A 9893-nucleotide genomic window follows, 5' to 3' on the forward strand; every position below is an offset into this window, starting at 1 on the left:
ATATGTATGATGGGCATATGGGTACGGGACTATGGGATGGAGGATATGTATGATGGGTATATGGGCACTGGACTATGGGATAGAGGATGTGTGATGGGTATATGGGCACTAGACTATGGGATGGAGGATGTGTGATGGGTATATGGTCATGGGACTATGGGATGGTGGATATGTATGATGAGTATATGGGCACAGGACTATGGGATAGAGGATATGTATGATGGGTATATGGGCACGGGACTATGGGATGGAGGATGTGTGATGGGTATATGGGCACGGGACTATGGGATGGAGAATATGTATGATGGGCATATGGGTACGGGACTATGGGATGGAGGATATGTATGATGGGTATATGGGCATGGGACTATGAGATGGAGGATAAGTATGATGGGTATATGGGCACGGGACTATAGAATGGAGGATAAGTATGATGGGTATATGGGCACGGGACTATAGAATGGAGGATAAGTATGATGTGTATATGGGCACTGGACTATGGGATGGAGGATGTGTGATGGGTATATGGGCACTGGACTATTGGATGGACGATATGTATGATGGGTATATGGGCACGGGACTATAGAATGGAGGATAAGTATGATGGGTATATGGGCACGGGACTATAGAATGGAGGATAAGTATGATGGGTATATGGGCACTGGACTATGAGATGGAGGATGTGTGATGGGTATATGGGCACTGAATTATGGGATGGAGGATGTGTGATGGGTATATGGGCACTGGACTATGGGATGGAGGATATGTATGATGGGTATATGGGCACGGGACTATGTGATTGAGGATAATCATTATAATTTGTTATAGCTAGCCACAGTTAGTTACTATGCCCGGGCAACGCCGGGCTCTTCATCTAGTCTAATATGTAAAGCTCAATGTGTGTATGTATGTATGTATGTGTGTATGTATGTAGGTGTGTATGTCCAGGATTGGCATCTGCACCGTCGCAGCTACAGCCACAAAATTTGGCACAGTCACACGTCTGGACCCCGAGAGCGTCATAGGCTATGTTGTGAGGCGAAATTTTAACCCCGCGCGTTCCAATTCACCAAACAATTTTGCCCCTATCTACATAATGGGGAAAAAGTGTGTGCGTATCAAGCCTCGCCCCTCATTATGATGTCATTGTAACGGGGTCTTCCAAGCTGGGGTACCTCTTTCAGTACCACCCCGTGCTTTCGGAGGTCCGCTCTGCGTTGGCTGGAGTCTGAATGAAGGACGCTGGCTGGAATTCCTCTGAGTGCATGGGCGCATATAAAAGATCACTGCTTCTCCATGTATTTCCAGTCTGACAACACTTTACTCGCAGGACACAGAATATATCACACAGATACAGAGGGCCGGCCAATAGACAAGCGTCAGGCCAGAAATGCATTACAAAAGCAGCAGGTGGCCGGAGCCTGCGTATGTTTACTGTGGGAATTACAAAGGTAGGGGGAGGGCGGACACTGCTGATACATTACGGACATGCATCTCACATGGAACCTATATACATATAACTGCACAACATATTCTGGGTGCTGAGTTGTTCTGTAACACGGCTCCCCCTTTTCAGCGATGCGATCGGTATACACAGTCTGATCCTCAACGGATCGGTTTGGGGATGACCGAAGTTTATGGGGTTGGTACAAGTTCCGCTTGTCGACTTAGTCCATCGGCGTTACCGTTTTGTTTGCCGGGTCTGTAGTGGATGGTGAAGTCCAGAGGTTGTAGGGCTAAACTCCACCGCAGCAATCTGGCGTCTCCGGAGACCCGATTAAGCCAGACTAGGGGATTATGGTCCGTTAGGAGGGAAAACTGTCGTCCATACAAATATGGTTGCAACTTCTTGAGTGCCCATACTACCGCCAGGCACTCCTTCTCGATGGTCGCATAGCTTACTTCACGGGGCAGTAGTTTCCGACTCAGGTAAGCTACCGGGTGTTCTTGGCCGTCCGGCCCGACTTGGCTCAGTACTGCCCCCAATCCAAACATAGAAGCGTCTGTGTGAACCAGGAAACTTTTAGTTGGAACGGGTGCGGCCAATACAGGGGTATTGGTGAGGGCGTCCTTTAGTTGGCGGAAGGCTTCCTCACACTCTGAGGTCCAGGTTACCTGGCGGGGTTGGTTATTACGGGTCAGATCAGTGAGGGGCTTGGCTACACTGCTGTAATTGGGAACGAATTTCCTGTAATACCCCTAGAAACGCCATGACCTAGGTTTTAGTGCGTGGGATGGGCCATTTGGCTATGGCCTCAATCTTGGCTGGTTCTGGTCCCTGTTTCCCACTTCCCACCCAATGCCTTAAATACTGAACCTCTGCTTTGCCCACGTGACACTTGTTTGGGTTCAGGGTGATTCCGGCCTGGTGGATCCTGTCCAATACTGTCTCTAGGTGATTTAGATGCTCTTCCCATGTCGCACTGTAGATGGCGATGTCGTCCAGATAGGCACAAGCATAGTCCTAGAGACCATCCTGAAGCCGGTCAGCCAGCCTTTGGAAGGTCGCCAGGGCATTCTTCATCCCGAATGGCATAACTCGAAACTGGAATAAGCCGAACGGGGTGACAAATGCCGACTTGGGAATAGCGTCAGGACTAAGGGGAATCTGCCAGTAGCCTTTGCATAGATCGATGGTGGTCAAATACTTTGCCCCCGCCAGCCGGTCTAACAACTCATCCACACGCGGCATGGGAAATGCATCCGTCACTGTTTTCTCATTGAGCTTACGATAGTCTACACAAAACCGTGTAGTCCCATCCTTCTTGGGCACTAACACTACGGGGGATGCCCAGGGACTATCTGACTCTTCAATGACCCCTAAACGCAGCATCTCTTGAATCTCTTGTCGCATCCCCTCTCGTACAGACTCAGGGACGCGGAAGGGGTTTTGTCGCAGGGGGGTCTGATCCTGGGTCTCAACCTTGCGTTGTGCCAGGCGAGTGTACCCCGGCCTCTCTGAAAACATCCTCTGTCACAGCCTCAACAACGCCTCCGCCTGCTGTCTCTCCCAGGGGCCTAGGTCTTCGCCCAAGTGTACCTGGTCCCATGTTTTAGACTGAGTCCTTTCCCCTAAGACATCTGGCAAGGGAAGTCCGGCTAAATCCTCTGATTCAGGTGCACAGATGGCCACTACCTCTTCAGGGTGCTCCCGGTAGGGCTTCAGCATATTCACGTGGAACATGCGGATAACCCTGGGGTCGTTACAATCGGCGACATTATAGGTTGTGTCGGCTATTTTCCACACTACCTGGTAGGGCCCCTGCCATGCAGCTTGAAACTTATTCTGCATAGTAGGCTCTAACACCAGGACCTTCTGTCCTATTTCCAAAGTGCGCTCTCTGGCCCTCCGATCGTACCATAAGCACTGGCGCCGCTGTGTCGCCTGCAGGTTCTCACGTACAACCTGGGTCAGCTCCTGTAGGCGGTCCCGGAATTCCAGCACATAGGGTACAATAGGTACCCCTTCTATGAGGCCCTCCCCTTCACAGTGTTCCAGCACTAAGTCTAGGGGTCCCCTTACCCGTCTCCCGTATACAAGCTCGAACGGGGAGAACCCCGTGGATTCTTGGGGCACCTCCCGATAGGCAAACAGGAGGTGTGGCAAGAATTTCTCCCAGTCCCTGTAGGTCCTGGTAAAAGACCCAATGAGCTGTTTTAATGTCCCATTAAAGCGTTCACACAACCCATTGGTTTGCGGGTGGTATGGGGCGCTTCTAAAGGACTTTACGCCGCACAGCTTCCACAGTTGGTTGGTCACCTCTGCTGTAAACTGGGTACCCTGGTCCGAGATAATCTCCCGGGGAAATCCAACCCGTGAGAAAACCTGGAGCAGGGCGGCCGCCACCGTCTCTGCCAGTATGTTAGGTAACGCAACCGCCTCTGGATACCGTGTGGCATAATCTACCACTGTCAATATATATTTTTTCCCGGACGGACTGGGTTTGGCTAACGGCCCTATCAGATCGACCGCTACTCGGCTAAATGGTTCCTCCACAATGGGGAGGGGGCGTAATCTGGCCTTGCATCGATCCAACCTCTTGCCAATGCGCTGACAACTGTCACAGGTCTGGCAGTACTGACGAACATCATAGGTTACCCCCGGCCAAAAGAAGTTTTGTGTCAGACGATGCCTGGTGCGACTGACGCCGAAGTGCCCGGCCAAGGGTATATCATGAGAGATTCGCAGTAACTCCTGCCTATACTTCTTGGGAACTACCAGCTGTTGTTTTATAGTGGGGCTCGTCCCTGTGTGGTGCTGCTCTGTGATCCGGTAGAGGAGTCCCTGCTTCCATACAAACTGTTCCCCTTCCAGTACCCCTCTCCCCTCCTGTGCCTTCCCACGATATCCCTCTAATGAAGGATCCTCAAGTAACTCCCTCTTAAATTCATCTGGGGTGGCCCAAGAAATGTGTCTGGCTATGGGAATACGTGTAGGGCTGGAATGTCTTACCTGGGCCTCGAGTGTGATTCCGCCTCCGCAGCTCGAGCTTGTCTCCGGGTGGTCACAGGACATGTCTCAGCCAGAGGGGCCACCGAGAATGCAGACAACATGGGCCCCAAGTCATTTCCCAGCAAGACGTCTGCAGGCAAATCCTCCATCAAGCCGACCTCAACAAGGCCATCCCCGACTCCCCAGTTCAGGTGAATCCTGGCAGTGGGTAGTCGATGTATGGCTCCCCCTGCTACACGGACTGCCACTGTCCGGTCCGTCTTCTCTTGGTCCCGGACGAGATAAGGCTTCACAAGGGTCAAAGTTGCCCTGGAATCTCTTAGTCCCTGCATACGTTTCCCATTAACCCACACGACTTGTCGATGCTGTTGTCGATTATCAGCCCGGGCTGCCTGCAAGGGGTCTACTTCATGCAGCACTTCCTCCATCTCTTCCACCCCTTGGTTAATCGTAGCCCCCAATGCCGGGTCAGCTTTACCTTGGTAGCAGTGTACAGCAGCTCGGCTGAAGGTAGCTGTTCCCGCCTTTGGCCACTGGGTATGCTGAGTCCGGTTGGGGCATTGTCTTTGCAGGTGGCCCAGCTGACGACAGGTGTGGCATCGCGCCCCAGGGGGACTGTTGTAGGCCGGGTTTCTAGCTGGTCCCCCTACAATCTTCGGTGGTTTGGGGCCCTCCAGGTTCATGGGCGGGCCCCTAGTGACCACCTTTGATCCGGACAACTGCGGCCTCCTGGCATCATGATGTTAATCGGCCAGACGAGCGGCTTCCTCAAGAGTCGTTGGCCGCCTGTCCCGAAGCCATTCCTGTGTCTCGGGGTATAGTCCATTAAAGAATCATTCTAACAGGAAGAGCTGGAGGACGTCCTCCTTAGTGGTTGCTTGGCTCCCTTGTACCCACTGTAGCAGTGACCGCTGTAATTTACAGGCCCATTCAGCGTGGGTATCGGTTACGCGTTTTATAAGTCCGCGGAACTTTTGGCGGTAGGCCTCTGGTGTCAGCGCATACCGGGCCAAGATCACTTCTTTGATCCGCTCATAGTCCATACAGTCCTCATCAGGTACCGTGCGCTAGGCGTCCGCTGCCCGGCCTGTCAGCTTGCTGGCCAGAATCTGTACCCGTTCCTCCGGCTTTACTTGATGAAGAGCACACTGCCGCTCAAAGTCCTGCAGAAAGCAATCAATGTCTTCCTCTGCCTCCCCCAACTGTCGGAAGGCATTGTACTGGATCTTTTTGTGGCTTAGGCTAAGTGCACACGTACCGGAACTCTCGCGGAAATTACCGCGAGAATTCCGGAATTCCAGTCCGCGGGAAAATCGCATTTTAAATTCCCGCGATTTTCCCGCGGAAAAACTACCATTTTGCAAGCGTATTTAGCTTGCAAAATGCTAGCGTTTTCCAAGCGATCTGTAGCATCGCTTGGAGAACTGATTGACAGGTTGGTCACACTCGTCTAACATAGTGTTTGACAAGTGTGACCAACTTTTTACTACTGAGGCCGCCTACGCGGCATCAATAGTAAAAGACAGAATGTAAAAAAAAAATAAAAAATACTGTTATTCTTACCTTCCGACGTCCCGCGCAGCCGTTCCCAGTAATCCTTTGCGAAAATGCCCGCGATGACGTCCGTTCTCGCGGGATCGCGACGTCTCGCGGTAATTCGCGATGACGTCGCGCGAATGACCGCGAGACTTCGCGATCCCGCGAGATCGGACGCCATCGCGGGCATTTTCGCAAAGGATTACTGGGACCGGAGCGTGGAGAGAAGCGAGAATGCTGCGCGGGACGCCGGAGGGTGAGAATAACAATATTTTTTATTTTATAATTCTATTTTTTACAGGGATATGGTACCCAAAGCCCGGAGGACAGTCTCCTCTCCTCCGGACCGTGGGTACCATCCGCAATTGTTCTGCTTACTTTCCGCATGGTGTGCACAGCCTCATGCGGGAAGTAAGCGGAACAATGCATTCCTATGGGTGCGGGATCGCCGCGATTCCGCAAAATAACGAGCATGCTGCGTTTTTTACCGCAAAGCGATTCCGCCGCGGTAAAAACCGCAGCATTAGCACAGCATTGCGGAATCCCATAGGAATGCATGGGATGCTTATTTTTCGCGTTTTCGCGGCAAAATCGCGCGGTTAAAACCGCCGCGGAAACGCGAAAAAAACGCCACGTGTGAACTCAGCCTTACTGTTGAAGGTACCTGGTCGAAGGCCAGAGCTCCCCCTGCTCGCTGACTCTCCTCTCTCCGCCTTGCCATCTCCATCTTGGCCAGCTCCATTTTGGTCCGCTCTGCCATCTCCATCTTGGCTAGCTCTATTCTGGTCTGCTCGGCCATCTTTTCCTTCAGATCAGTACGCACATCAGCCATCACCTCTAGTATGATCTCTACTGCAGGGTTTGGGCCATAGAACGCCAGTCTGTTCTTTACCTCCCTCTGGAATTCGGTCTCCTCCACATTCACATTGGGGGGCGCTGCACTGTCGTGTTCCATGATGGCTGCTATCAAATCCGCTTTTGTTTTGTTGCTGGCGATCAACCCTCGGGCTTCCACCAGGTCTTTTAATGTAGTCCTCCTTAACTTCTGGTAATTATTTTCCATTCATTCCTTTCCTCCTGTAGAAGGGGTATCAAATCCCTCTGCTGCCACCAGTGTAACAGGGTCTTCCAAGCTGGGGTACCTCTTTCAGTACCACCCCGTGTTTTCGGAGGTCCGCTCTGCGTTGGCTGGAGTCTGAATGAAGGACGCTGGCTGGAATTCCTCTGAGTGCATGGGCACATATAAAAGATCACTACTTCTCCATGTATTTCCAGTCTGACAACACTTTACTCACAGGACACAGAATATATCACACAGATACAGAGGGCAGGCCAATAGAAAAGCGGCAGGCAAGACATGCATTACAAAAGCAGCAGGTGGCCGGAGCCTGCGTATGTTTACTGTGGGAATTACAAAGGTAGGGGGAGGGCGGACACTGCTGATACATTAAGGACATGCATCTCACATGGAACCTATTATATATACATATAACTGCACAACATATTCTGGGTGCTGAGTGGTTCTGTAACAGTCATAATGGTTGCCATGGTGACACTGATTCATCATAGGTTGCAAGCCCCGCCGTTCATTATGATGTCATAATGGTTGACTATGGAATGGAGGATGTGTGATGGGTATATGGGCACTGGACTATGGGATGGAGGATATGTATGACGGGTATATGGGCACGGGACTATGGAATGGCGGATATGTATGATAGGTATATGGGCACGGGACTATGAGATGAAGGATGTATGATGGGTATATGGGCACTGGACTATGGGATGGAGGATATGTATGACGGGTATATGGGCATGGAACTATGGGATGGAGGATGTGTGATGGGTATATGGGCACTGGACTATGGGATGGAGAATATGTATGATGGGTATATGGGCATGGGACTATGGGATGGAGGATGTGTGATGGGTATATGGGCACGGGACTATGGGATGGAGGATATGTATGATGGGTATATGGGCACGGGACTAAGGGATTGGAGGATATGTATGATGGGTATATGGGCACGGACTATGGGATGGCGAATATGTATGATGGGTATATGGGCACGGGCCTCTGGGATGGAGGATATGTATGATGGGTATATGGGCATGGGACTATGGGATGGAGGATGTGTGATGGGTATATGGGCACGGGACTATGGGATGGAGGATATGTATGATGGGTATATGGGCATGGGACTATGGGATGGAGGATATGTATGATGGGTATATGGGCACGGGCCTCTGGGATGGAGGATATGTATGAAGGGTATAAGGGCACGGGACTATGGGATGGAGGATATGTATGATGGGTATATGGGCATGGGACTATGGGATGGAGGATGTACGATGGGTATATGGGCACGGACCTATGGGATCGTGGTTATGTATGATGGGTATATGGGCACGGGACTATGGGAAGGAGGATATGTATGATGAGTATATGGGCATGGGACTATGGGATGGAGGATGTGTGATGGGTATATGGGCACGGGGCTATGGGATGGAGGATAATTATAATTTGCTATAACTAACCACAGTTAGTTACTATGCCCGGGCAGCGCCGGGCTCTTCAGCTAGTACATAATAAAATCCAGCTGAAAAGTTGTATGAAAAAAACTTTCAAAACCTAGTAAGCAATGGTAGGGATAGGAAATTGATCTGTAAGGATTTATTAGATGGTGTTTTTCGGTTAGGTGGTTCCCTGTGGTGGTTGCTGCCTCGATAAGGGTTTTTTATCCTGTTCTTTTTCTGATCGGAAGCTGTGGGCTGTAGTGAGGAGTGACAGTGAGCTGATTAGACTTTTGCCTTCCTTTTGTTTTCTGTAATACATTTTGTGACCTTGGCCTGTCATCAGCGACATCATTTGCTCGCAGCCATTTAGGACATTTGCGTTCTCGCTATTACTTGTTATTAACGCTTCTCGTTTACACTCTAATGTAATATTCCTTTATGTGCAAATAAATTCTCCTACAGGATGGGTTTTATTACGTGTTTGGAAGGACACGAGGTTGCCGAAAGGGTAGAATTAGTGGATAAGGTCATATTGAAATATTAGTGCCACCAGGAAGGCGAGAAGGGTGACAGCTAGAAAAGCAGTTTCTTTTACTGGTACATTACGTGTAAATGTAAGATTCATAGCGTATTAAATATTGAACAAAAGAACTCCATCCCCACAGTCCATCATGGCGGAAGGAAAACATTGGTTATAGATGCCACAGAGGTGGCGATGCCGTAACCGTACATGTGTTGAAGGCCGTGCGGCCTCTTCCATCCTTGTCTAGGGGAGTGCTAACCTTCTCTCCTTTCATACAACACAACAGACACGGCCTCCTGCGCGGTATATATAGCACGCCTGGCCCCAGTACTGCCATATTATGGCGACCCTCAGACCTCGGTATATTCCGGCTCATACCGCTGTGGATCATCACCTTCATCATCCTCAGAGAGAAATCTCCGCTCATTCAGCTCTAAACTATCACCAAACTGACTCAGGAGTGCGCGAATTACATATGCAAAATTCCAACCAATAGCTACGAGGGGCGTGTCTGCGCCGTACCCGGAAGTGAATGTCCTATCTCTGACCTCATGGTGCGTTGTAGATCACGTGATTAGACGGAGCAGTGACTGTACAACGAGAAAGAAAAGATGAGAACTCGCGCATTTGACCAGGAAAACGGTATATAGCCTGGAAGCGTCTCCGCCACATTGTGGTTGGGAATTATGTCATTCCTGCCCTCTGGCGGTCATCTTTAGTAGTGCAGACTTGTGGTTGATAGTTCTTGATGTCTGCTCTCTGGTGGCCATCTTTAGTAATGCACGTCGTAAATAATTGGCTAGCTGTAATTCTAGTGGCTCACATCTGCCCTCTTGTGGCCATCTGTAGTAGTGCCGGCAGTAA

General features: G+C 50.5%; 1 non-coding gene across 1 annotated transcript; it reads right to left on the bottom strand.

The window, feature by feature from the left end:
- Window positions 1-9186: 9186 nt before the first annotated feature.
- Window positions 9187-9310, bottom strand: LOC141070308 (U6atac minor spliceosomal RNA). Its single transcript, XR_012226654.1, has one exon. It is a non-coding gene; the product is annotated as a U6atac minor spliceosomal RNA (small nuclear RNA).
- Between the last annotated feature and the right edge of the window lie 583 nt (window positions 9311-9893).

Source organism: Dendrobates tinctorius, unplaced genomic scaffold, assembly GCF_039654945.1.
Source record: "Dendrobates tinctorius isolate UK_male_01 unplaced genomic scaffold, ASM3965494v1 ptg000013l, whole genome shotgun sequence".
Classification (NCBI taxonomy): Eukaryota; Metazoa; Chordata; class Amphibia; order Anura; family Dendrobatidae; genus Dendrobates; species Dendrobates tinctorius.